At 46.6% G+C, this 26,471-nt stretch overlaps 1 long non-coding RNA gene across 1 annotated transcript in view; it reads left to right on the forward strand.

Annotated features, from left to right (window-relative positions):
- Window positions 1-412: 412 nt before the first annotated feature.
- The window catches only part of LOC140422754 (uncharacterized), a 45,604-nt gene continuing 19,545 nt past the window's right edge, over window positions 413-26,471 (forward strand). The window contains exon 1 of the long non-coding RNA XR_011947582.1: window positions 413-607. This is a non-coding gene — a long non-coding RNA (uncharacterized lncRNA). The remainder of the gene's footprint in view (window positions 608-26,471) is intronic.

Raw genomic sequence — 26,471 nt, forward strand, 5'->3', positions numbered from 1 at the left:
GACTTGGTGAATTTAGGCAATCGCAAAGCTGCATCATGTATAGCATTCCATCAGTTAAGGTCAAACATATATTCACCATAAATACCATTCATAACTGGCCAAACGGCTTCCATTCATTGGCCAGGAGCAACTGATAGGTCATTGGTATGCCAAACCAGAGAATGAAGCACAGTGCTACTTTGGTTTAACCATCTCATTTACGCCTGCTTACTCCATAGATGGCTCCAGATGTCACATTTCTGGAATGCCAATTTGATCATCTCAATGTGTGCGCTAGCGTCTCGGTACAATAAGCAAATAAGGTAGCCAAAGCTGAGTCCTACATTTCACAGAGGTTTGTAAATCAAAATTTCTCTTTCTTGACCCTTTAATCAATCTGATCTTCAATGTTTAATTTCAGGGAGAAGGCAAAAGGATGAATGGATTCAGGTCTCAATGCTGCCTTTGTGAGAGTCCTTGTGCAATGGAGGAGGTGAAGGAGGGAGTGACGTTGCTGCGCTCTGCTCCAGCTGCAGGCACCGCCTTGTGGGACATGGCCAAAGGGAGCCAGAGCATGAACAGGGTTATGAGAAGGAGAGACGCGAAAACAGAGGCGACTTACCAGACTGTGAGTTTATTATTGAAGAGTGTTCTTCTTACAAGTGAGTAAGAGGCAATGCCAGGCATGCCTGTGCTTGTCCAGAGACTGAGTCCATCACAGCACATTATTCAAAAAGACCTGGGGCGAGATTCTCCTACCCCCCGCCTGGTCGGAGAATCGCCGGGGGCTGGGGTGAATCCCGCCCCCACCGGTTGCCGAATTCTCCGGCACCGGAGATTCGGCGGGGGCGGGAATCGTGCCGCGTCGGTTGCCGGGCCCACCCCCCCTCCCGCGATTCTCCGGCCTGGATGGGCCGAAGTCCCGCTGCTAGAATGCCTGTCCCGCCGGCGTGGATTAAACCACCTACCTTACCGGCGGGACAAGGCGGCGCGGGAGGGCTCCGGGGTCCTTGGGGGGGGGGGGGGGGGGCGCGGGACGATCTGGCCCCGGGGGTGCCCCCACGGTGGCCTGGCCCGCGATCGGGGCCTACCGATCCACGGGCGGGCCTGTGCCATGGGGGCACTCTTTTCCTTCCACCTTCGCCACGGTCTCCACCATGGCGGAGGCGGAAGAGACCCCCTCCACTGCGCACGCGTGGGGATGCCGTGAGCGGCTGCAAACGCTCCCGTGCATGAGCCGCCCGGCAATGTCATTTCCGCGCCAGCTGGCGGGGCACTTCCACCAGCTGGTGGGGCGGAAATCAGTCCGGCGCAGTCCTAGCCCCTCAAGGTTAGGGCTCGGCCCCCCAAGATGCGGAGGATTCCGCACCTTTCGGGCGGCGCAATGCCCGACTGATTTGCGCTGTTTTTGGCGCTGGTCGGCGGACATCGCGCCAATACCGGAGAATTTCGCCCCTGATGTCAGTGGTGTTGGAGGCTTCCCCCTGCTAGTAGCTTTGAAAGTGGCCAGAGCATTCAATTTATTTGCCTCTGGGTCTTTCCAGGGATGAATAAGGGACCTGTGCAGCATCTCTATGTTTACAACACATCAATACATAAAAGAGGCACCGATGCCCTTTACAGCAAGGCCCATCATTATGTCAGGTTCGCTCTGGATGAAGTTAGCCAGGCTGTGAAATTCGCTGGCTTCATCACCATCTCAGGCTTCCCAAGAGTGCAGGCTGAAATAGACTGCACTTGTGTGGCTATACGGGCTTCAGGGCAGCAACCCCTAATGTTCATAAACCACGAGGGCTACCATTTCATCAATGTGCAATCATCGGGAGTGATCCTGCATGATGTACATGGAACCCTGGGAGTTTTCATGACTCGTACATCCTGAGTCATTTCCAGGTGCCAGAGATTTTCAAGGAGCCAGAATGTCTGCAGATTTGGCTACTGGGAAATAAGGGATACCCACTGAAATACTGGCTGATGACTCCTTTTCATTGCCTCAGAGCTGTTTTGATGAGAGGTACAATGTTACTCACAATTCCACATGCTCCCTATTAGAGCAGACCATAGGACTTCTGAAGATCCGCTTCATTTGCTCAGGTGGCTGTCTGCAGTACACACCGTGGAGGGTTTGCTGTATGACCACAGTGTGCTGTGTCCTTCACAACCTGACTATGCAGAGAGGTGATCCCTGTAGTGATCTGCATACCTGTATGTACACAAGAGGTTAATGTATAGACATAACAGCAAAGTAATCACCAGAGGGCAGCACTGGAGATGGGTATAAAAAGACAGACTCAAGCCAAGATCTGCCTCTTTGTAAGGACAGTGACTAGTAACCAGAGGCAGACAGAGACAGCTCAGCGCAGGTGTAGTTAATCATAAGTATTTCTTATTCAATCTTGTTCATGTAACATCTAGTTTAAGTATTGGGGAGAGAACAAACTCACAGTTTATTTGTTAACGTTACTTAATAAAGTATTTGCTCGAACTGGAAGACTACGAGTGTTCATCAACATTGAGCTAAAGATCATCCTGGCAAGAAGCAAGTAAGTGACATCATCATATCATAGAATTTACAGTGCAGAAGGAGGCCATTTGGCCCATCGAGTCTACACCGGCTCTTGGAAAGAGCACCCTACCCAAGGTCAACACCTCCACCCTATCCCCATAACCCAGTAACCCCACCCAACACTAAGGGCAATTTTGGACACTAAGGGCAATTTATCATGGCCAATCCACCTAACCTGCACATCTTTGGACTGTGGGAGGAAACCGGAGCACATGGAGGAAACCCACGCACACACGGGGAGGATGTGCAGACTCCACACAGACAGTGACCCAAGCCGGAATCGAACCTGGGACCCTGGAGCTGTGAAGCAATTGTGCTATCCACAATGCTACCGTGCTGCCACATATATTGCACAAAGCAATATAACATTACTAACTGAAGTAGTAATGTAACATGGTATCAGGGTTTGACTTCAAGAAAGCTTACTAGATAGACTGGATAAGAACTAGAAAGAAAAAAAACCGAACATTCGGACCGACAATTCGACTTTGGAAGGCTTTGCAGCATTTGGATCCCTCGATGAACAATTGACTCGATGGACCATGTTCAAGCTCCACATCAACTAAATTTAACCGGTAATCTTAACTCAAAAAGGAAACTTTTTAAACAGCAATTCCATATCTTTCTAGAAGCACAGGATTTTACCACCGCTTCTGAAATATACAACTCTTTCATTTACTCTGAATTAGTTTTTTTATAAATTTGGAGTACCCAATTCATTTTTTCCAATTAAGGGGCAATTTAGCATGTTCAATCCACCTACCTTGCACATCTTTGGGTTGTGGGGGCGAAACCCAGGCAAACACGGGGAGAATGTGCAAACTCCACACGGACAGTGACCCAGAACCGGGATCGATCCTGGGACCTCGGCGCTGTGAGACTGCAGTGCTACCACTGCGCCACCATGCTGCCCCCACTTACTCTGACAGGGAGGACAAAAGTAAACTTGTAATAATTAACAAATTTGGTGACCATTGCAAAACGCAGACAAATGAAATCTTTGAGAGATTCAGGTTCAACAGCCGTGTGCAAAAAGTTGGGGAATCTTTCATCAGCTTTGTCACCGATTTAAAGTTACTGGCACAAACTTGCAACTATGCAGATTTGCATGATTCTCTCATCAGAGACCAAATTGTACATGGAATATGTGATGAGGGCCTCAGAGAATCATTATTAAAACAGAAAGATTTAACCCTGGAAATCACAACTCAAAAGTGTTTAACTCACGACAAAGTAAAGAACACTATAATGAGTTTTACTACCGTGAAAAGGGCCCAAAAGTCCACCACGAGGTTGAGTCTGTAAAGATGGTGTCACAGGCAGCCAGGAAGCACATTTCAAATGGCAGCTACCCTGCGCGCGCAGCCTCCAGCCCGGGACATGCGCACTTTGCATGAAAATGCAAAACTGACGAAAAGACGTTTGCGCATGCGCGAATGTGGTTAACACGTCAGAGAGACGACGTCATGAGATGTCATTGATATGGCAACGCCCACTTAAAAGGGCAATGTCCGGCTAAAAGCAAACTAATGTTTAAAGTGTGGACAAATCAAAGACTATGCCTCACAATGCAGGTCTGCAATGCAATTTGAAACTCTGAAACCAAAACAAAGGAACATCAACGTTCGCAGTGTGGAATCATCAGAGCACAAAACATACAAAGAGAATTATTCTTCAGAAGAGGACAATTTCTCATTAGAAAACACACTTTTCGTGGGAACAATTGAAAAAAGTGAGGAACTTGAAGCAGCAACCAGCACTCCTCAACTGGTCAATATGATCGACTCCAGCAGTGAATGGACATCAACAGTGCAAGGTAACAATTTTCCAATATTATTAAAGCTTGACACTGGGGCTTCAGCCAATCCACTGACAAGCAAAGATCTCAACTCTATTCCAGAACATGAGATGATACCTGCTGCATGTAGGCTGAAAGTCTATAATGGTAATCAGATCACATCAACGGGATGTGCCATCTCCAAGTCAAAGCTAATAAGTTAATTATTACAAGTTTGCTGTTGTCAAGAACAAGCTACAATTCGAAATAATGGAAAACGACATATCATCACTGTTAGGCGCTCAGGCTTGCAAAGACTTACAGCTTGTTCAAAGAATTTTTATGAATACTCAGGATACCTCACACATGGAAGATGAAATCCAGCTGATACTTCAAGATTACCCTGACGTATTTAAAGATATGGCATTTTACCTTACCAGTACAAGATTTTGCTGAAAAAAGGCACAAAGCCTGTAATTCATCCACCAAAGAGGGTTCCAGCTCCTTTGCGAGAGAGGTTGAAATTAGTACTTGAAAGGCTACAGTCACAAGGCATCACCTCTCGAGTCACGCTGCCAACTGACTGGGTCAGCTCTCTTGCATGTGTTAAAAAACCATCTGCAGATCTTCGAATCTGCATAGATCCAAACAATCTGAACAAGAACATTCGCAGGGAACATTACCCTAACCCCAAGCGTGAAGAGATCACATGCAAGATGGTGAATGCTCGCATCGTCATAAACGCGACGCTTCGCAGGGATTCTGGCAGATGCAGCTTGGCGACTCAAGCAGATTGTTGTGCACATTCAATATGCCATTTGGAAGCTTCTGCTTTAACCACATGCCTTTTGGAATAATCTCCGCTTCAGAAATTTTCCATAGGATAATGGAGCAGATGACTGAGGGTATCGATGGTGTAAGAGTCTATGTCGATGACATAATAATATGGTCAACAACAGAAGGAGACCACGGGCTGGATTCTCCACCCCACATTTCTGCCTCGACCCACTGGCGGGATTCTCCATTACGCCAGCTGGTCAATGGGCATTCCCATTGTGAGGCAGCCCCATGCCGTCAGGAAACCCCCGGGCGCCGGCAAAACGGAGAATCCCGCCGGCGGAGAATCCCGCCCCACATTTGTGATCTGAAGAAGGTGTTTCAAAGAATCGATCAGTATGGATTGAAACTCAACCATTCAAAGTGCACATTTGCACAAACATCTTTAAACTTCTTGGGAGATACATCTCAAGGTGTCAGACCAGCTGATGGTCAGCGCAGTTGTAGTTAATCATACGTAGTTCTTAGTCAATCTTGTTCATGTAACATCTAATTTACACTACCCACAATCTAATGGGAAAGTTGAGAAAGGTGTTCACATCATCAAGCAACTCATCAGCATGGCGAATGATTCACGATCCGACATTCATTTGGCTTTGTTATCGTACTGAGCAACTCCATTAAGTTCAGGACTATCACCAGCTCATATGCTTTTTGGCAGAGACATCTGAACAACGTTACCAGCCATACAATTTCAAGATCCTGATCACAGACCTGTTCTCAACAAAATGCAGGAACAAAGTTCTAAACAGAAGCAATACTATGATCAGCACATGATTAAGCTCAAACCACTGACAAAAGGTGACACTGTCAGACTGAGAAATCCTGAAGGAAGATGGTCTGCTCCAGCCGCAGTACTCAGGCAAGCAGCACCGTGACCTACATCGTAAAGTCTGCAGATGGAGTGCTTTTGCGATGTAATCGGCGAGACCTACTTAAGATTCCATTTCAAATACCAGTTTTTCCTCCGTTGGATCTGAATGAGTCAATTAGTCGGCAGAACTTACTTCACAACAAAATGACAGACAACGTTCACAAAGACATTAAAAATATCCACAGCACTACTGCTACAGTTCAGAAGATCCAATAGAAGAAGAAGGAAACCCAACTGACTACATTTATAAAGATTGGACACATAAATAATAATTGGCTTTGTATAAGTATCAATATCATCACAACATCGTTTATCTACATGGTTTGTACAATTTTATTTAAAACAGTACAGAAAATATCTTTAAAAAAAAGGGGGATGTAGTGATCTGCATACATGTATGTACATACAAGTATGCAGATCACTACAATCCCTTGCAAGCGAGTGAACTGTAATGGATGAGAGCTCATCAAAAGATGAAGATGCAGATGTCCAGGAAGCTCAGGGGTCTGCTGAGGGACAATTTGAGTACGTTGATGCCATGGAGGAGGGAAGATGTGATAGACGTTACCGTGAGACTTTACCTGCGGACAGGTTCCAGTGAGAGTAAAGTTAACACATCCCACTGAACCCTCAAAATTCCCTGTCACCCCAAGAGATATCGAAACAATCGCTGAGAAAATGGGTCCTGCGTGTCTGGCCTCATGACTCAAAAGGACATGATTTCAGCTTTGGTCTGCAATGCCCTGTGAATCCATTCACACTACGAACTTTGAGTCCACTGAGGAACAATAGCGATGCAAAACAAACCTTGATACGTTTGTCGCCATCTAATGATGCAAACACTGCCGTGACTGAGATAAGAACCCGCCTAGGTACCTCATCCGAAACAGTACATCTTGTGTTGGGGTGCTTGCCACTGAGGAGACCCAAATGCTGCTTTCGTATCAGTGCGGTTCCACCATACAATTCTAATAAATGTCTAATGTTATCCCCATGAAAACACACAAGGGTAAGGAGGCTAGTTCAACTGAGGTTAACATCACATGAATGTTTATCTCGCATTGGGTCACTGAGTGAGAGGATAGCTAAAACCCGAAATGAGAGGATTCCAAAGTACAAATTCACACCGGCCATAATTCTCCGGCCGTTGCGATTCACTTTTCCTGTCGGCAGCGCACCCCCGCCAGTGGGTTTCCTGGTGGCGTGGGGCAGTTACAATGAGAAATCCCATTGACAAGTGACAGGGGTATAGAATCATGCAGCCAGCGAATAGCACACCGCCGATAAACACAGGGCTGTGCAACTGGAAAATCCAGCCCAGCGTCTTCAGTTGACCTGAACATTCACATACCCATCAAGTGATTTCACAAAAGTGCTGCTTATTTACAGTGACAGCGCACCTTGTGAACCAAAGGTAACATCAACATTTTTTTACGTCCTAACTCTACCGCTAGGCCTAGTTGCAACCCTGACATCCACAGTGGAGGTGGAAGCAGCCTGCTGACTGCTATGCCCTGATGCCTACGATGACCTTGGCAGATGTCACTTGATGGCTTGAGGCCTTGATGACCCCCGCTTCATAAGGGTCTCTTGCTCAGGGAGTGGGTGTGGGCATAGGCGGAGGGGACTGTGAGTGGTTGCGTACCCTTGTGATGTTCTAAGAGGAACCCCCCAGGGCTACTGGCTGATGCTCAGCTTCCCTTGTCGATGCTCATTGGCCCCGGCCTGACTCCTGCAGGAGATGTTGCACCGGAAGGTGCCCACCACGGTGTGTGGCCATGGAGTGCAGGGCTAAGCACAAATCCAGCAAAATCTGCTGGACCAAGGTCTCCAGGGTGGTCGGCCTTCTCATCATAACCTATGTCAGAGCCATAACATTGGACAACAGACTCTTCCAACATTGAGTCTAGTCTGCTGAGTGATTACTGAATCACTGTCTGCTGTTCCGCTGGCGATATGACAGACGGCGGAACAGCAGACAGTGATTCAGTAATCACTCAGCAGACTAGACTCAATGTTGGAAGAGTCTGTTGTCCAATGTTATGGCTCTGACATAGGTTATGATGAGAAGGCCGACCACCCTGGAGACCTTGGTCCAGCAGATTTTGCTGGATTTGTGCTTAGCCCTGCACGCCACGGCCACACTCCGTGGTGGGCACCTTCCGGTGCAACATCTTCTGCATGAGTCAGGCCGGGGCCAATTAGCATTGACAAGGGAAGCTGAGCATCTGCCAGTCCTTTCCAGAGATTCATCATCGGACTGGGACTGAGTGGCTGGTTGGCCCTCTGACTGCCAGAGACCTGGGCTGTCCCTGCCTCCAACTGCTGCGGGGACATGTCAGTGAAGTTTTCTCCAGGGAGTAATCTAGAGCTACGCCACACCGAAGTGTGTATCTCTGTGCTAGTGGCGGATGCAGGTGAGCGCTGTGATGGTTCTTCATTAGCCTCCTCATCCTTGGGCAAGCTCTGAGGACATGGCAGTCTAGAGGGTCTGGATCTGCTGGTGCCTAGAAAATCAAGAATAGAATTTTAGTTGATGAGCAAAGCAAAAGTACATGTCTCACTGTGATTGTCAGGATTTCATGAAGTGATGGAGCTGTGGCCTGTACTAGGTTGTTGGGAGAGGCCAATCTCCCTTTCCCTCCAGGAGAAATCCCTCTCCTCCCCTGCAAAGTTAGCTGAAGGCTCCTCCAGCCCAGTGAGGTCAATGATCTCAGCCGTCCTTCTCCTTGCCCGGGCTCTTTCATACTTGTTGTGTGCCAGCTTGGCCTGTATGAAGATGAAAAAAGTAACATAATCAGAGGGGTTGAGCAGAGATTTGGGTCACTGCATTTCCCATGTAAATATGGTGAACCCTCTGCAGAAGGGGCAGAGTATGGAGTGCGACCAATTGGTGGGATGACCATAAGACGTAGGACCATTTGGCCTATTGACTCTGCTCTGCCATTCAATGAGGTCATGACTGATGGTGGTGATGTGAAAGTCTCCAAGAGGGAATGAGAGTTGGTATGTGTTCCTGCAAAAGGATGTATGAGATCCGTGAAGAGAGTAGCCATTTGACTACATGATGCGATGATGAACTTTTCATATTTGACGGAATTGAGAGGTGAATTACCCCGACAGAGCGGATGAGATCATTTATCCTCTTCCTGCACTGGATGCTACTTTGTGAACGGTTGCCAGCTGTGCTGACCTCCAAGCCAGTGACGTGAAGTTTGTATGTTTCCTCAAACCATCACTGGGGTAGAGGACATGCCTTTGTGTAGGGACACATTGGATTAAGGTCTCGAGGGCGCATGGCTCGATAGGAGTGCAGACTTCTTCTTGAGGCTGCAAGCCTTTTGCTTCTGGCTTGAGGACATGTTACACAATCACGTGAGGACAGACAGGCTGGAGTGAGCGAGATGTGTGTGTTGGACTGGCATTTAAATATGGCATTGGGACCTTCAAATTCCCCAGTTGACAGCAGGCAGACATATGAGCTCCCGACCTGCCAGGTGATACGACCTGATACACGCCTGTGCATAATCAATTAGCAAGCGCGGAATTGGGCCTGAGTTTCCGTCATTCTGGCTAGCGGGAAGGTCATCACTGGATCCGCCCATCATTGCATTTCGTTACAAAAATGGAAAATTCCACCAAAATCTTACTATTCATTTTTTAAGAAATATTTTGATTAGCATTTTCAAAACGTTTTGCATAATTTACGTTGTACATATTTTAACTAACATTTAACAATCTCTCCCTCAACCTGAAAATAATTAATCAACTAACTAATTGCCCCCCCCTCTCCTTTTAACTGCTGACTGAGGCTAACTCCTTAAAGTGTGATATGAATGGACACCATCTCTTGTGAAACCCTCCTCATTACCTCTTAAGCTAAATTTAACCCTCTCTCGGCTTAGAAACGCCATTAAGTCTCTCAACCATACTGGTGCATTGATGCACAGGGTGAAGTAACTGACCTCCAACCCAATAGGATCTGGCTCCTCACCACCAGTGATACAAAGGGTAAGACATCTGCCCCCGGCCCCGCTTGGAGCTTCGGCAAGTCCGACACCCCATGTATAGCCCCTAGTGTACTGGGTTCTAGATCCAACTGTGACATTGTCAAGATGGTGCTAAAGAAGTTGCCCCAGAACTTCCTCAATTTTAAGCACGACCAATACATGTGCACATCATGGGCTGGTCCCCTCCCGCACCTTTCACAAATGTCCTCAACCCCTTTGGACAGGTGACTCATTCTTGATCTCGTCAAATGTGTTGTGGTGAAATACCGTCAATTCTATTAATGCCAACCACCCACGAGGTTGATGCGTTTACCCTCTGTAAAATTTTGCACCACAGTCCTTCCACCAACATCTCCACCAATTCCTCCTCCCATTTAGCCTTCGCCCTATCCAGGGATTCTGATCCTGCTTCCATTATTTTCCCACAAACAGCCGAGATAACTCCCCCTTCTATCCGAAACACTGTAATTGCGTCGCCCAGCAAAGAAGAAGGAGGTTATAATGGGGACAAAGGAATGGCCTTCTTTTAAAACATTGGCAGAACTTAGGGGCAGACTATCCCATCTTTGTAAGTCTCCCTGAACCCTTGCTTTAGGTTTGTAAAATTAAATTTACGGATCTGAGCCCAGTCTCGAGCCACCTGCACCCCCAAGTACCTAAAGTAGTTATTATCTAAAGTTTATTTATCTAAAAATCAACCTCCGTCTTGGCTGTGGGCCAAATTGAGGTAAATTTTAAAATTAATCATTCCAGATGAAATATAACAATACATATAATGATAGAAAGAACAGAATAAAGTAACATACTGATTTTAGATTTGGATCTTTAGGGTTGTAACAGTCATCAGAGTTTGTTCAATGTGAGGAAGAGATATGGGGCTGGATTCTCCGTTTGGGATACTAAGCCCCCACACTGGCGTGAAACGGTGGTGCTTTAAGCCAGGAAAACTGGCGCAAAACGACCACTGATTCCCTGCTCAGGGGAGGGGGGGTGGGGGTGCTAGCAGGGAGGCAGCAGAGAGCTCCCAGCTATAGCTGCCGATACGGCCTGGAGCATTGCTGGGGTCTGTGGCTGCGCATGCACCTGCGGCGGCAGCGCCGGGCTTCATGGCAGGCTTACCCAGCAGACCCGGATCACAAAAATAGTACCCCCCTTCAGCTGCTCGTGCGCCCCGGACCTCCCCCCCCCCCCCCCCCCCCATCCCCCCCCCACAGTGCTCCCACTCCTGAATGAAGCCCCCTCTGCCAGCGGATTGGCTCTCCCTTGACGGTGGCGGCGCTGGACTGGGTCCGCAGCCGGCACGCTAGGTTCACAACAGGTGAGACCATGAGAGTCCCACACCGTCAGGGACTTGGCCGGTCGGAGACGGAGCATCGCGGGGCAGGTCTCAGTCAATGACCTGAGGCCGTGGATACGTGGCGTGGCGTACTCAGAGAGTACGCCGCTTTTCATGGGGTGGAGCATCGCGAAAGCGGCGCTGCCCCCGATTTTGCCGTCATCGGTGATTCTCTGCCCCCTCGCCGAGTGCGATTTTGGTGTCGGGGATCGGAGAACCCAGCCCATGGTGTTGGGCTATTCCTAAATCTTGTCATTTTATATTTTAATTCTGTTCATTGTTTCAAAATCAGTAGCTGGTAGTTGTTGGGAGATCTGTCTACAGATGAGTAATGAAGTGTGGACTTTGGTAGCAATCTTGCAAAAGAACGGCAGAGATGATCGTATCTGCCCTCAACTGCCTCCAAACGTATTAGACATCTGAACAACTAAGGCAATTAGGGCCAGAACAGTCATTGCTGAGCTTTTTCAAAACAATTCCAATGGCTTTGCGTCGCTGTTTGCAATTCCACTCAATTGGTGTCCCCGTATTCCAAAGCAGGGCAAGCAATAAATGCAAAAACGCTTGAGAGGGAATGGTACGTCAGCTTCCAAAGCATGTATAAATGGTTATTAAAAAACATGCTGGAAAGTCTCAGCAGCTTTGACAGCATCTGTGGAGAGACAAATAGTCAATACTTTGAATCTGCTTGAGTCCTTCTCCCGCTAACAAGAGTTGTAAGGACTCAAAAGGTTGGGGGTGATCTTGCGCCTGTGTTTGTCGTCAGCGAGAATGGCAACAGGGGCGCAAAATTCTGTGAGAATCTGGAAATAGGTTTCTCAACGGCGTGATGTAATTTCCCGATTTTCCCCAGTCCTCACCAGTGACATAACAGAGATTCCCGCCCAAAATATACAGAAACATCATTTAAATACGTTTTACTGCATTTACATATGTTTAAAGGGTCTCCCTTCCACTTTATCCCCCCCTCAAAGAATATTGAAACCTTGCCAAAGTGATGTCACAACGGCAAGGTTCACGACAGTTTCTGAAGACGAGAAGCAGTCGAGGAGAACCTGCCGGGGGTGTGAAGGTAAGTATAGTCCCTGGGGGAGAGGGAGATGCCCTGGTAATGTCAACCTGATGGTGCCAGCAATGCAGTGCCAGGAACAGTACCAGGTATGGGCCCTCTGAGGAGACCCATGGGAGGAACTTCCCTTATGTGTGTTGGTGAGGGCCTCCAAGTCTGTGGTTGTCAGGGATGGAAAGAGAGAAGAGTGCCCCCGAGACTGCAGTTATGGGGGGGGGTAGAAAGAGGGGAGACGCCACTGAGACTGTGATGATGGAGGGGTTGCTCTGCGAAGGGCATTGGGGGGTGTGTGTTGAGGGAGGAAGAGAGGGGAGAGCCTCGATGCCTGAAAGGTGGTGGTGGGGGGTGGGTTTGGGGGGGAGAAATATTGATGCAGTTGTGGAGTTGCCCAAATTTGGCATTGTGGTTGGGGGTGTGTGCCCTGATGTTGGCATTGTGGTGGCAGGGGAGGGTGGGGGGGGGGGTTTGAAGAAAGCCCCATTGCTTGTGATGTGGTGGTGGGATGGGAGCTCCCAATGCTTATGAGGGGGGGTCCCCCATGTCCGTTGTGGGTGGCTCGGAGAGGGGAGGGACATTTAATTTCTGTACTAATTGAGGTGCCCTTTAAAGATAGCACCCTTATCTCTGTGGAACTGGCCTTGTCGGTTCTATCAAGGCCTGCCCTGCCACAGTGACAGTGTTAACCCTGCCCGCTCAATTTCTTTTTCAGAGTGCCAGAAAATCTGGTCTAATTCTTGGCTGTGCAGCTATAGAGCTACACCCTTGTTTTCAGTCAGAGCCTGACACTCTGACAAAATATGGGAAAATTCTGTGCAGTTGACACTGCCAAAACTGCTGAATTCTTCCAGCTCTCTCTGTTTTTATTTCAGGTTTTCAGCATCTGCAGTGTTTGACTTAAATTTTAAAGTATAAATGGTCGTTAGCCCATTTAATAAGGAAATTGGCATCCAATTTTAGATCTGCCTGGATAAATATCCCCTGAAGTTTGAAATTCATATGATGTTGGATTGTGACATGTTTTGAGTGTGTAGTCATTTGCGATGACCACTTACAAAGTAAACATGGATACTTGCAAAGACTCAAGGGAAATATGGCCAATACAGAATTCAGGCAAACTCCGAGCCTGAATGTATATTTGCTGACAGAGAACCAGACAGTATCAAAACCCCTAGCCGATTTGCATTCTAATGACCCATTTCCCCAGAACAAAGGACTGGTACTCAGGTATCAGATACAATTCCAGACACATTGGCGCCACTCCCCTCACCCAGGAAGCCCAAACAGCCAAGGTCAATGACAGTTCAGGACATGCCCAGCCATCAAGGCACCCGCCCCTTTATTGGCTCAAATCGAAGGCAGTGATCGAAGCCTGCCGAATTATTGGGTCCCAAGCGAAGGTCCGCCCAAAAGAGCGCGAAACCCCAAAGGATAAAGAGAGACACTGCCTTGTGTTCGATCTCTTTTGGCCCTGGCACACCGGCACTCTTTGCTGGCACACCGGCACTCCTTGGCCCGGCCTATACCTGAAGCCAACTGCAGCACCACGACCAGAAGCAAGTTCAAGATCAACGATCGCTACCAGAAGGATGAGCCCAGCAGAACCGAAGTTACTTTTCCAGACCCAGCCACTCCAGATCTGAACAAAGCCTTGTTCCTCTGCCAAAGCCGGGTCCCTGAAAGTTAAGTACAGGTTGTTGTAGTGTTAGGTGTAGTTTAGCTTGTAGTGTCTTTATGTTGCATGTGTGAGTTAATCTTGTGTGTAAATAAACCATTATTGAACTTGAACTAACTGACTGGTTGTTGAGTCTTTGATCACTATCCGGTTGAACATTGTGGTGGTATCATCTGATACCTGGCGACTCTGAAAAGCAATATTACTCATCAAAATCGGCAACAAGTGAAACAGTTGTCAGCAAGGGCACACCCATCCAAGCCAAATGTCGAAATGCTTGCCCATAAACCTCAGTAAACTCATCCAGAGCACTTCTGTTCAATCCTTGGTCGACATTGAGTTAGCTGAAGTCAGCAAGGTCAGACATAGAGTCATTAAGAATGGCTCAGTAACCTGGGTTAGAGATGGGAACATTTTCCAAAATGACTGCCTCTAATTGCCATCCTGCTGGGCTTGCTGGAAACAAACATATGTGATCATCAGGTGGGCACAGGATTTTACTCAGGTGTGAAGATCCCCACAATCAAATAACCAATTGCTATTCACTCTCAAATCTCATACTTCTCATACGTGCACAATAGCCAGTTAGGCAAAGTGATAGAGGGCAACAGTGCAATAAAGGGGAGGAGACAAAGGGAAAGAGAATGGCGAGGAAACTGAGGGAATAAATGGTAAGGAAAAAATGCATTTCATAGAATCACCAAATCATAAAATCCCTACAGTGTAAAAGGAGGCCATTTGGCCCATTGAGTCTACATCAACCTCCTAAAAGACCACCCCACACTATCCCTGTAACCCGACCGAGAGGAAATTTAGCATAGCCAATCGATCTAACCTGCACATCTTTGGACTATGGGAGGAAACCGGAGCACCGAGAGGAAACCCACGCAGACAGGGGAAAAATGTGCAAACTCTACATAGACAGTCACTCAAGTGTACCTGGCGCTGTGAAAAGAAAATCACAGATTGTTAGTACCAGATCGATTTTTCTTTTTCATTTTAGTTTTTCCTTTTTCTCATGGCTTCACATGAATGTACATTCACACTTAAAGATGTTGCTACACATATAGGCGTACATTCATTTATATTTTATAAAGCCTGACTAAGGGTACAGATTCAGATATTTTATGAGGCCACTGTATCTTTAGCTGTATAATCACACATACATTTTATGAGAGTGTACGTTCTCATACATAGTTTATGGAGTCAGTGCACATCCTACTTGTGTGAGCGCTCCAACAGAAACCTATTGTTAGATTAGGCCGTTTGCATTTAAAGCAATGCTGTTCAAGAGACCGGCAAGAGGGATAGCCCAGTAAAAGGGAATATATAAACTGAATAGCAAAGAAAGAAAAAGGTTTGTAAAATAAATGGAGAATAAAATAAATCTAAACGTAAGCTCATCCAAAAGTATGCTGCTGGCATTCGAGCACATACCAGTTTCTGCCAGTTTCCCCTACACTTGCTGAACCTATCCACTAATGGCTCAATTTTTAAATTCTGATTCTCGTGTTCAAACCACTCCATGACTCACTTTTGCCCTTGTCTGGGACGCCTCCAAACTTTCAACCCTCTGAGAGAGCATGCACTCTCAATCTCTAGAGTTTTGTGAACTGCTGATTTCCATCAGGTCACTGCTGGCGGCCTTCAATTCTCTCTGTCCTAAGCTTTGGAATTCCCTCAGTAAATCTTCCTCCCTCTCTTCCACTCTCACCTCCTTTAAGACCCTCTTTTAGATCTAACTCATGAACAAAGTTTTTAATTACCCCTTCCAGGGTCTCAATCTTCCTTTCGGTGTACATTTTGTCTTGTCATGCTCCAGTGAAATAATTTAAGATGTTTGCCTACATTAAATAAATGCAAGTTGTTGCAGTAGTCTGCAGGGAGACAAAGAAAGAGACCAGTGCAGTGCTGTAACCATGCTTAGCAAGGAGAAAAGGCAGCACAATAAAAGGACATGAAAACCGCCACGCGTTTCAGGGAGGGAGGGAGAATGAGAGCACAACACTGAAAATGGGTAGATAATAACTAGAGATGATAGGGAGAGAGTCAGACGAGGTTGTTCAGTTTAGTAAATAATTGTAACAGAAAGAAGGTGTTGCTCTTGTTAGCCTTAGTTTATTACCTCTGATTATGTCACCTTTGCTCATGAGTCGCCAGGTATCTTTCTGATACCGCTATGTGGTTCAAGCTCGAGTTATGATTAATAAGTCAGCACACGGCTTAGTAAGATTGAAATCAACGATCATTTATTATGTACAACAAGTAATGCTTACACAATAATGCTACTCTCTATATAGAAACCTACCACTACTGGCCAATACTTAACTTTAGGAAGGGCCCACCAGGTCAGGGAAACGAATGGCTTATCGAATCGGATCTGGCCCGCGGGATTCAAAAGGCTGATACGGGTCGATGGCTAGGAGTCTCTGTCGGGTAGCGATCGCTGGAGTCAAACTTACTGTTTCTGGTCGATGTTCTTGCGAAGGTCGCGAGCAGGTGAAGAAGGGAGAGAGAGAGAGATCTGAACTTGGCCCCTCACTTTATAGGGTCCCGGGGCTTCCCGCCTCTCGGGGCAGCCCTTGACCCTGAGTCCCAAGTGATTGGACTTGTTCCCAATCACTGGGTTCGATATATCCAATAACGGGGCGATTCCTCGATCGGGGGGGTGGTCGTTCACCTGTCTTTGTTTCGGCCACTGCAGGCGCCGACAGGTCTGGCCCGGCATTCAATTGCTAATATGTTGCAATTGTTCCCGGGTATAGCCGATTAAACTGCAGATGTCTGGGTTGAGGTGCTGCTAATAGTCTTGAGCATCGATCTGGGCCGACTTCCCCAGAGCCGAATATGCTATTCTGTCTGCAGCTGTCCGTTTGTGTCCTGTTGCCTGCTTTTCCCATCAGCCTTTTCGGTTAGCCATTTTAAATCGGGCCAAATTAATAGGGAATCAGCCATTTTAGGTGGCTACAAAGGTAACCGTGAAAAGACACACATAGGAGGAGAGGGAGGCTAAAAGAATACAATTACCATTGGTTGCAGAATGAGAAGGTAGCACAGGAAAAGTGTACACAATGTGCATAAAGCTGTGAGAGAAAATTGCACAATATAACAACTGCATGCATCAGAGAGTTAAACTTAGGTCGCACTAGCGGCAGCCTGCAAAATTGTAGATTCTTCGGAAGTATCAATTTATTTATAGCAGAGTAACCCATGTGTAACATAAATACAGGTAGCACAGTAAAAAAAACGTGGCTACCATGTAGGTTATAGGAAGGGAGAAGGACGCACTGCGAAGATGCATTCAACACCATGTGGCCAGCAGAGAGGTCAGCACAACGAAAGGGCATGTCATTACTCCAAGTAGCAGAGGTGGCGAATAGTAAAAAAAAAACCCATAGCTACCTGAAATGAGACATCACAACACAATGGTAACTGTGCAGCATAGAGGATAAGAGTGAAACTAGTGGAAAGCGAGGGGATGGCAAACTAAAAGGAGTTGTGCTAGCCATCCCCATGAAGGTAAGTTGGAGTGAACAGAAAGAAGAGAATTGAGGCGCCCAGACTAGTGTGTATTACAGACTGCAGTGTTGTTTTAGGTAGCATTGTCTTCAATGGCAAACAGCTGAGCTGCCACGAAAAAGCAAGGGAATCAATCAAGGGTTTACAAAATAAAGCAGCCACTCTGCCTGGATTGAGCCTTATTGAACATACGTTTGGTGTGCCATATCACTGCAGTAGATTTCAGGCATAAAGTACTATCCAAAGGGATGTATCGGAGATTCCTTGTCTGACAATTTGCTGACTATCTGCGGCAAATTGATGAAAAGCACCAACTACAATTCTGTCACCGTGATGATAGTCACATTCTGTTGCAATATCCAACTTGAAAGACTGTTGTTAATTGTATTTCTTAAATAAGTAGATTGATACTTGCCAATTTTTCCTTATCTATTTGAAATTTCTGCAGGCTGCTGCCAATGTGACACAACTTTAACAATATTAAAGAAGAATAAAAATGTGAGGTCTCTGTTTATGTACATTGCAGCCAGAGCTTTATGCTTGGTGTGGGGCAAGAAACCAGGGTGTGGGGCGAGAAGCCAGGGTGAGGGGTGGGAAGGGGGTGCGGGGTGGGGGGGGCATGCGGTGAGCGCAGTTGGTGGTGGTGATGTAAAATTAGGTGGGATGGTGAGTTGGTGATGAAGGGGGTTTATTGTGCCCATCACCTTTGTGTCTCTGCTGGTATTTGAGCAGTAGTGGGGCGGGTGGCACTTTGCCTTCTGGAAGGCGATCAAGCAAACACTGATGGCCTCCCTGCAGGATTTTGGGGGAAGGGGGGTAAGGTTTGTACTCGAGATGGACACCCTGTCTGTCCCAGTGTTGCTGTTGCTATGGGGAAACTACCTTGCCCTTATCAATGATCCAAATAACCCTCTCTCTCTTGCTGGGGCCAATCCCTGACACCACCTGGTTGCACTTTGGGCCTGCACGAGGGGGGGGCGGGGGGGGTGGTTGCTTGTTTGCCTCCTGCCTCAGTCAGGCAATAATCACAACTTCAGTGAACTATTTGCTTAAATAAAGTAGAAGAGAGTTGTGAATTTCAGGACAGGCCGAGGCAGATCAGCCCAGCCTTTCAACATCAAGGTGAAATTCTGGCCAGAATTTTCAGAGCATAGAACAAATTGGGCTTTTATCTGTGGCGAAGCCTTTTACGACTCTATCCCTTCAGCCGTGGTGTCAGTCTGGATTGTCAGAGTCCCATGGGTCTGAAACTGCTTGCTTCTTGCATTAGCCAGTAACTTATTCACTGGATGGATAGACGAAATTTTTCTTCTTAGAAACAGATGAATTCTCTCAAAACTGACTGAAGAGACAACAAAGAAAAACAAAGCACCAGCTTCGTCAATTCTGACATGTACTCCTTTAAAGCCATGTGTAGGTCTCTGGGTGAAAGACAGTTGAAAATAAATAAAGCATGACACATAAATTGGGACCTATTTCAGAATCATACATTATCTAGATTTTCTTCTATAATTTTATAGATCATTTAAAGTTAAATGGTAAAGCTTTATGAAAGCTGGGAATCAAAGCACCAGGGTTGTTTGATGTATTCAAGTTTCTCTACTGTACTGGGGAACTGAAAGAATCAAAACTGAGGTGTTAGAGTGTCACCGGTGGTGGGAGGATATAATTACAGCATGGCAAGTTCATGCGGACAATTTCCATGAGAAATGTGGACACGGTGGGATATTACTGTCCACTCAGGGAGTTCAGAAAATGTTTACAATTGTTGGACAAAGGGACGCACAACGGGAACAAATCCCTGACAACTGAAAGAAAAACTTTGTAGACAAGAAGTGCACACTAAATTTCAAAAGCTGTTTGGGAAGTGTAGTAGAAAGATGCAGCAATAAGAGGTTAAAAGCAGACAAACAGATGTAGAGTTAGATAGGCAGTGGACAATACTGAAATGGAGCAATCAAGCATGAGGAACAAGCAAAACAACGGAACAAAACAAGGCCTTGTTTCCTCTTAGTTTTGTTTGACTTATTCTTTTTACTCTTAGGGCCAATAGTAAGGTGCAGGAAAATGCTTGAAATAGAATAAAACTGCGACTCTACATTTTCACACAAGGGTAAAAGTTTATAGAAAGTCGATATCTTCTAGCTGAATCACCTCCTTTTAAAGTGACTGACCATAATAGATTTATTTTCGACAGTTGGTCAAATGTGATGCTCAATTGTAACAAGGCAAGATGCTTTAGATGACGCATTGTTCACTTAAATAATATGACTCCAGAGAAGTTTTGAAGGACAGAGGTTATTGAAATGTTTAGAGCACAAAGGAAACAGAAGAATAAGAGGTCAATAAGGAAACCATTGACTTGACAAAACTTAAAGAAGTGTATTATTGAAATTGACTGAAGTGTTCAACATTCCAGCTAAAGTATGAGATGGGAAAAGGTGGGAAAAGGTATCTTTGGTAAATTGAAAATCAAAGTTAGAGACTTAATCGAAAACATGATGGCATCATGGGCTGGAAACACTGCCAAAGTCGTGCCCTAAACTTGGAAATTAAATATAATATTTTTCAGTATCAGATTAAAGTTAGCTAATACTAAAATATTCAATCATGTTTGCTATGGGACTTTTGATTATTTTAACTCTGTTTATTTATGCTAAAAGGCTAATTCCATGAGATTGTTAACCAGCATCATAGAACATAGAACATACAGTGCAGAAGGAGGCCATTCGGCCCATCGAGTCTGCACCGACCCACTGAAGCCCTCACTTCCACCCTATCCCCATAACCCAATCACCCCTCCTCATCTTTTTGGACACTAAGGGCAATTTAGTATGGCCAATCCACCTAACCTGCACAACTTTCGACTGTGGGAGGAAACCGGAGCACCCGGAGGAAACCCATGCAGACACGAGGAGAACATGCAGACTCCGCACAGACAGTGACCCAGCGGGGAATTGAACCTGGGACCCTGGCGCTGTGAAGCCATCAAATACATCAAATTTGTATTCAAACGATAACTCCACAGGTTGAAAAGAGTGCCGCAAGATGATAGCCCAGATTCTCCAACCTATTACCTTTACAAATGTAGATTATTGATGGGAGTACAATTATGAAATTACGAGTTGAAGCATCTGCAATTTTTACTGTGATTACTAATACTGAACCCCGTTTTGGTGTTAATGATAGTGCTGTTGAAATAATGAAATACAATAGTTTTTAAAAAGCAAATTGAATGTCCTGTCCAGTCCCATAGTGCGTGAGGAGTGAATTTTTAATCTTTGTCATAATAATGCACTGTACTCATGTTACCCCACCGACTGGGCTATTTTTCTTTGTTGTGCTGGTTCTTGTAGTTTAATTGTAAACAATTGGTAAAATAATGCACTTATTTTTTCAAATAGAGGGCTGAATATTAACTGAGAGATGGGGAGGGATAGGTTGGGGTGGATGTGGGAGGTGTGGAGCTGATTTAAGTTTGGGAAACCAAGAAAATCGGGTTTCCCTCAGGCCATTTGACATTTAATGGTTGGACCTGATTTGCACATTGTGTCTCTATTTCCTGACTGCAGCCAACCAGGTTGACTGTCACATTGTTTGGTGAGCAGTCTTTCAATACCAGCCTGAAAGAAGGAGCGACAAGGAACTGGAGAAGATCGGGGGGCCAGTGTTCTGCAGGGTCATTGGGGGTGGGGTGGGGGAGGGGGGATGTCGTTTGGTAGGAAGATTAGAGTCATGAGCTGGGGAAAATTGAGAAGGCTGGATGGCACAGTAGGTGTGATGGTCGTTGGGCGGGGAGGACGTGGATTGCAGTAGTGGGGGTGACTGTTGTTGTAGGAGGAAGATTGGATTCCAGACACCCAGAGCTGGGGGAGATGGAGGAGCCTCAGGCATGAGGGTCAGAGTGGAGAGGGAGATCAGTTCTTCTGGAGCTCCAGAAGAGAGGGGCAATGAGAGCAGGAATCAATTTGGAGTCTGGGTTCAGGAGAGATTGAAGGCCAAAGGCAGAGTGAAGGCCTTTTGTAAAGGAGATTGTTAGATTGGATTGGATTTGTTTATTGTCACGTGTCCTGAGGTACAGTGAAAAGTATTTTTCTGCGAGCAGCTCAACAGATCATGAAGTACATGAAAAGAAAAGGAAATAAAAGAAAATACATAATAGGGCACACAAGGTACACAATGTAACTACATAAGCACCGGTATACAGATGAAGCATACAGAGGTGTAGTGTTAACGAGGTCAGTCCATAAGAGGGTCATTTAGGAGTCTGGTAACAGCGGGGAAGAAGCTGTTTGTGAGACTGCTTGTGCGTGTTCTCAGACTTCTGTATCACCTGCCTGATGGAAGAAGTTGGAAGAGTGAGTAAGCCAGGTGGGAGGGGTTTTTGATTATGCTGCCTGCTTTCCCCAGGCAGCGGGAGGTGCAGATGGAGTCAATGGATGGGAGGCAGGTTTGTGTGATGGACTGGGCTGTGATCACGACTCTGAAGTTTCTTGCGGTCCTGGGCCGAGCAGTTGCCATACCAGGCTGTGATGCAGCCTGATAGGATGCTTTCTATGGCGCATCTGTAAAAGTTGGTAAGAGTTAATGTGGACATGCCGAATTTCCTTAGTTTCCTGAGGAAATATAGGCGCTGTTGTGCTTTCTTGGTGGTAGCGTCAAAGTGGGTGGACCAGGACAGATTTTTGGAGATGTGTACCCCAAGGAATTTGAAACTATTAACCATCTCCACCTCGGCCCCGTTGATGCTGACAGGGGTGTGTACAGTACTTTGCTTCCTGAAGTCAATGACCAGCTCTTTAGTTTTGCTGGCATTGAGGGAGAGATTGTTGTCGCTGCATCGCTCCACTAGGTTCTCTATCTCCCTCCTGTGTTTTGACTCTGTGGAGGGGCCAGCACCAGTGCCACGTAGAACATGACCGATTCCAATGAAAAATGATGCGGAATTCGGCAGGTCCATGAATGATACTCAGGAGGCTGACAAGCTGCAGCCGCATATACACATTACAATCCCCACACACTCATCCCAGCCAACAAGATGGCACAGGTTGCGCTGGAGCACGGCCATATAGGTGATGGGTTGGCAGGGGTCAGAGGGCACCTAGGGGGATGACCTATGAGGTCACCCATATGGCACTAAGTTCACAATGGGCTGTCAGCTGCATGGCTGCCTCTCCAGCTGCGGCAATGGTGTTCTGTGCCCATCCACCCCAACCCCACAGCCCACCCCCAGCAAATCCTTCTGGCCCTGGCAGACGCCCCCCAGCCATCGGCACAACTGTGGGCAAATTATGGTGATGTTAGACACTTTCCACCCTCCCCTCTCCCTCAGCAGCCACGACGATGGTGTCACGGCTTTTAAAAGCACAAGTGAACTGCGCTGTTGGGAACTTGGCCCATTAGAGACAGAGAATCGCAGAGGCCCCGGAGAATACCAGGTCAGGTCTGCTAATGATATGCAAACGGTGTTTACTGTACGTGACGCCCGGACCGTATTGGCGCCGCTGTCGAGGTGACGGAGCATTGCCATTTGGCATCAAATCAGTGCCCGCCATGGTTTTGGCTTCCGAACCTATTCTCCACCCAATCGTATTTCCCGATTTTGGTGTAGGCCAATAGAGAATCCGCCCAATACATTTAGGCACTAGAGAAATTCCATCATCACTGTCTCTGCTATATCCTCCTGATTTATTGGGAGAACACATGCGGATATCGTTCTTGAGCTCCACAAACATTCAGGCAAAACTCCTGCAAAACCAACTTGGATGAACTTGTCCAAATGGGCAAAAATTACCTCCCCTGCCCGGACTTGATAACTCAATTTTCAAATGGTCAGCATTCTTATGGACGACAAAGAAAATGTTTCAAAGACACACACACTCTCCTTGAAGCAAGGCAGCATTAACATGAATGACCGGGAGGAGCTTTGCTCTCAGTCATTCAAAATGGCTTCAACTTGTCCATCAAGCTGCATCACACATTGAGACCCAACGTGTTCATGGTGAGGCAGAATGGTGGCAAAGAAGGAAAGAAAAGGAAGCAAATCCTCAACTTTGGATGTCACTACCTCATGGGACACCGAACGCCACTATTCAAGGACTGGTGGTCGAGATTCGACCTGTTCTCATATGAAGACCCATGGCAGAATCTTGCAACACCAAGTCAACATTTTCCTCTAAACGAGATGAGGAGAGAAATGAGATTTGAGCAGGGCAATGCCCACAGTAAAGAAATTAAATGAATGGCCAGTTTTGGTTGTGTTGACTTTGTGGTGAGAGTTTGTCAGAATGCCAGCAGAATTCCCTTCTCTTCCTTTTACTGGAACCATGGACACAATTTAACAGAAACATTTTTAAGTGTGGTTTTGGCGCTTTTGGTGGGGAGTTTATCAATAGTCATATTGGTGAGATCGCAGCCCATATTTTATGGCACTTTGTGCTGGAAATAAGCCCCCTCAAGCTTCTCATCATTACTGGCTGTCTTGCCATCTGATTTGGCAGACTTGCGCCTCAGCGTCTCATCGCTAACAAGAGGGAACTGTGGGATAAGCATGTACACATCAATGTATCTCATTGTTTATGATTGTATATAGTTATCAGTACTACCTCTGACCAGCGGGTGGCGATAGAGATCTACCATGTGACTTGAGACACCCGCCAGTTGGTAGTAAGTCGTACAAGAGATTAGTCACACTTAGAATAGCTCCTGAATTAATTTAGCCGCCATCAACTGTATATAGTTTGTCAGTTATCTTTCCACATGTTTGTTAATAAATCATCTTTCTAGTTAAACAATTAGATGTTCGGTGTGCATCATTACCATGGTCATAACACAGAACACAACAGGAACTGCTTTTAATCCTCCCTCACCACTTTTTCAGTCAACACACAACCATAGCAGCGCGCAGATTTGATCCTCGTTTTGGGGATGCCAACCTCACAAGGCTGTCAATGTGAGACAGGACATCCTGTTCCACCGAGGAGGTCAGAGGACCAGCAGCAGGGTCACCAATACCGCCTGGGAGGTAGAGGCAGAGGCTGTCAGCGTGGGCAGCAAAACCAGGAGGACTGATGTATAATGTCAGATGAAGACCAACAACCTCCACTGAGCTGCAAAGGTAAGTTACCATCTCTTTCCTGGCATCAGGTTTGCCTGTCAGCCCTCAAATTCCCAAACCACTACCCCCCCTTCACCTAGATGACCTGTCTCAAGAGAGTTGTTCATGTCAGACAGAATTATCCTTCACTCTCAATGACACAGACCATTATCTTGCAGGAGCTCCTTCTGATGGGCTGGGCCATCTGGAGTCACCACACCTGTCACCCAACAGAACACTTCGGGGGAGTGCTCCAAGGAGAGCACTATTGAGGCACGGCAGAAATAACCCCCACCTTCCACCAGCGTAGAGGTACACCTCGATGGGCAACATCAGTGGACAGGCTTCTGAGGCACAATCTGGTGAGCACCACACAATTGCTGATTCACATCAGGTGGAGGTAGGAACATCCAAGGGAGTCAGCGGTTAGACGTCTGCTGATCCTGGACTCAGCTGAGTCCCAGTCAGATGGCGAGTCTCTGGACAAGATTTTGCTAGAGCTGATGCAGACGGTGGGACACAGCCGTGATATACAGTGGGAGATGTCAGTGATATTCCAGTGAGTGCATATCCGATTGGAGGAGTCCCAAAGGTTTTTGGCGCAGGAGATGATGGCAACAATGCATGGCACTGAGGCCAACACTGCTAGGGTGGTGACTGCAGTGGAAAGATTGGAGCACGACGTCAGGGTCTTGAGTGGTGATGTCCAAGGCGTGGCTCAGTCTGTGACGACCATGGCTGAGGGTGCCGACACCATGGTGCAAACAATGGGGAGCCACCAGAACTGGCAGAGCCAGATGACTCAGAGGCCTCTGGAGTTCTCTCCAGCTGTCCCTCCATCTTAGGGAGAACCCCAGACCCTACAGGTACCACCAGGAAGGAGGATGCACTGGAGGCCAACCTGGGACCTGCCACCAAGGAGACGATGGCAGTCTCCATTTCGTCCAAACCTTTCCTCCTGACACCAGTGCATTTCAAGAGCAGCAGACTGAACAGGGCGGCAGAGTGATGCCAGAGACATCGGTAAGTCATGCTGAAGCTCAGCTCTTGAATGTTTGATTGTTGGCTGCTGCCTCTATGGTACTGACGCTTCTAGCGTTCAGGAAAATATTCAGGCTTCAAATTTTGATTGAAATGCAATACAATAATTATTGTCTGAGACATGGCATGTGTACCCGCAAGAAGCCATTTGAGAATATTTTGTTTATTGAACAGTCAACAATACCTTTATACAAAAAAGAGATGGGTATAAACTACTTAACAGTCCATATGTCACACAAACCATTAACCAACAAGGAAAAGACACCATGCCATATACACACAAGTAACTTTTCACTACAAAATATCAGTACAAACACAAAGCTACACCAGTTCATATGTACAAAGAAAACCACACATACCATATCACCCCCACAGATCCTCAACAGAATGGAGGATCCTTGCTTTTTGGTAGTTTTACGTATCTGCCTCTGTCCATGAATCTCCGTTGTGCAGGCTTTCTTCTATGGCCTATTTCCATCGGATCCAAAGCTCAGTATCCACATGTTCCATTGGCATTCAAGGTGCAATAAATCAGCCTCAACGTCCAGCACGTTTGGTTCGCGGCAATATGCTAGGCGACACGCAGCACTCACCATATGTACAATAAAAACCGCCACCAGCAATCTGCAAAAGCATTTCTTCAACATTTTCATCAAGTCGCTCACTTGGATCAATCCACCTCTCTCTCTCCCTCC

This window comes from Scyliorhinus torazame, chromosome 5 (assembly GCF_047496885.1).
Source record: "Scyliorhinus torazame isolate Kashiwa2021f chromosome 5, sScyTor2.1, whole genome shotgun sequence".
NCBI classification, from domain to species: Eukaryota; Metazoa; Chordata; class Chondrichthyes; order Carcharhiniformes; family Scyliorhinidae; genus Scyliorhinus; species Scyliorhinus torazame.